At 32.9% G+C, this 2452-nt stretch overlaps 1 long non-coding RNA gene across 1 annotated transcript; it reads left to right on the plus strand.

The window, feature by feature from the left end:
- Window positions 1-158: 158 nt before the first annotated feature.
- LOC108354237 (uncharacterized) lies at window positions 159-1115 on the plus strand. Its single transcript, XR_001846497.1, has 2 exons — window positions 159-945; window positions 996-1115. It is a non-coding gene; the product is annotated as an uncharacterized LOC108354237 (long non-coding RNA).
- Window positions 1116-2452: the final 1337 nt, after the last annotated feature.

Genomic DNA, 2452 nt, shown 5'->3' on the forward strand with positions numbered 1-2452 from the left:
ATATTTGTTGCGATTTATCGAAGCTTACATTTTAACGCTTGTAAGCAATATTTTCCTTATATAGTATGTATGTTTGCATAATATGTACAATAAATTAAGGAGTGCTAACAGTAAGATACTTTCAATTAAAATAATTTGCATGAATTAACAAAAAGTACTGTGAAAGCTCGCTAACGTCATAATAAAAGCTTTGGGTGTCAAATATGTATGCTTAAATATTTATAGAAGTTTTTATTTAGAAAGTTTATATTACAGCAACTTTTGGCTAGAGAAAGCTTCACCTTTTACCTTATTCAAGTAAATAAATGATTTTCCAATGGCGCCCTCGGGACGCGATGTTGTTTTCATGGTGCCTGTCCAGTCTATAACTAACTTTTCAGTCACTGATGACCATGAGAGTACGATTCTAGCTCGCAGAGCTGGCGTCAATTGACCACCAAGACTTTATGCAAATATACCCAAGACATTGTTTAAACTCTGCATCGCTATTACAAAGTGATTGAAAATGGATCCGCTCGTATAGGTGCCGCCATAAGAAAAAATTTTTATTCCATACATAATGGCATTCGTGGGCCTTTCAAATAACAAAAGATTCTTGTCGATACCTCACGCACCGGTCGTTTCATTCCATTCCATTTGAATATGTACCCGACCTTATTGGACAACTCTTTATAAAACAGACGACCAAAGAGAGCTTTTACCTTTAGCGCGCCCATGTTAAATCCACAAAATACTTAAAAAAGCTTTTAATGTAGGTTACGTTTCGATCGCCACTGAAGCAAAATGTACAGAAAGCTTAGAAAATCTTTTTGCGCATATCCATGGAGTAGCCAACTGTGCTGGACAAAATAATATATTTGCGCAGAGCTTTTTTAAACTTCCTATGCATTTAATGTAGGCATCACCAAGATGAAAGCTATACTTGCCCATCACTTCAGTAGAACAGTTGGTCACACTTGTCAAGCTTTTTTAAGCTTTCCTCACATTTAATATAGTTTGGCTTAAAACAAAAGCTTTTTGGACAACTCTTTATAATAATTATCTAAAAGCTCTCAAGTTTACAACTTTTATTTCCTCATAACAACGCTTCGCATCAGCACTCTAAATGCTAAAGTGTGTAAGTTTCGATGGAAGTTCATATTTAATTAGAGCTATTACGTGGGAGGGGGACTCGTATGCATTGGAAAGAACAGGCGGAGACAAACTTTGCTTCACTCTGGGAAAAGTAATGACAAAAGTTACAGCTGAGAATACCCATATTTAATAGCTGAAATTCTTGAAAACTCTAAGCCGCCAAAAATATGTAAGCGATTTATTTTTAAAAATTTTCTTTTTGATGCATAAGTGTTCCTAGAACAACTACAAATAAAAATTTGAAAAAACTTCGCCTACATCTTGTTGGCGGTAAGGGCTCGATATGTTTCGGGAAAAACTTATCTTGCATTTTACGATATGGAATTTACTTATGTAGATACATAGTGAAATTATCACATTTTTTATGAATTTCAAATCGTTTTGGAGATAATTGAATGCGGATCTAACACGAATGCTTACCTAGTGAAAGCTCTACTTACCATTCCAACGAATTGTTCATGAAAAGTCAAAGCTTTTCGCGCTGGGAAGCTTATTACGGCTTTAAATGGATTTTGCGTAAACATGCTGGTTTATGAGCCATCACTGGTCGTTATTAATATACTGACGTTAGTGACGATTAGAGCGAGAGAGAGCTTTTACCCTGTTTACATCTATACAAAATGTATAGAAAGCTTTGAAATGCTTTGCCCGCGGGCGCGGTTTTGAGCATCACTCGCTTTCATTAACTTAAAAGCTTGGTGAAAACTTATAAACTTCAGAAATGATAAGCTTTTTTAAATATGGTTGGAAGTATAGACTTCCAAAAATGAATACATAGGGATGTATGTAGTTACATGAAAGCGTCCTTCGCGGAAAGCATACATATCGTAAAACCTTACAACTTCAGACTATAGAAAAGTTTTGAAAGCGCTTAGCAACTATAAAGCTTGAAACTAGTAAGACGTTTGAAAATCATTAAATAGTTCCTCAAATTATTTAAAGAATAATAACAAAAAAGAAATATGCTTCAATAACGAGAAAATAAACTTACGCCTACATTATTTTCACTACTATGCAAATTTTTTTTATACATATATAAAACAGATTTTTTAAACTAGTTTTTATACATATTCTTTTGATTATTTGAGGAGGGTTTCTTTTTGTGACTATTTATGTACTTAATAAGCCTATGCACATTGAAAGTACTACATGCAACTAAGTATAAATATTATGCAAAGCCTATTTTCACTGCACGTAACATCAATTACTACTAGTTTTATTATTATTTTTTTGTTTTTATATTTTATTCTTTTTATTGTATTTTGTTTATACAAAAATTGGCTATTTAAATATAATATTTTACTTATTTTAAAGCTTA

The sequence above is a fragment of the Rhagoletis zephyria genome, unplaced genomic scaffold (genome assembly GCF_001687245.7).
Source record: "Rhagoletis zephyria isolate East Lansing unplaced genomic scaffold, Rhagoletis_zephyria_1.1 Rzeph_scaffold_34306, whole genome shotgun sequence".
Lineage (NCBI taxonomy): Eukaryota > Metazoa > Arthropoda > Insecta > Diptera > Tephritidae > Rhagoletis > Rhagoletis zephyria.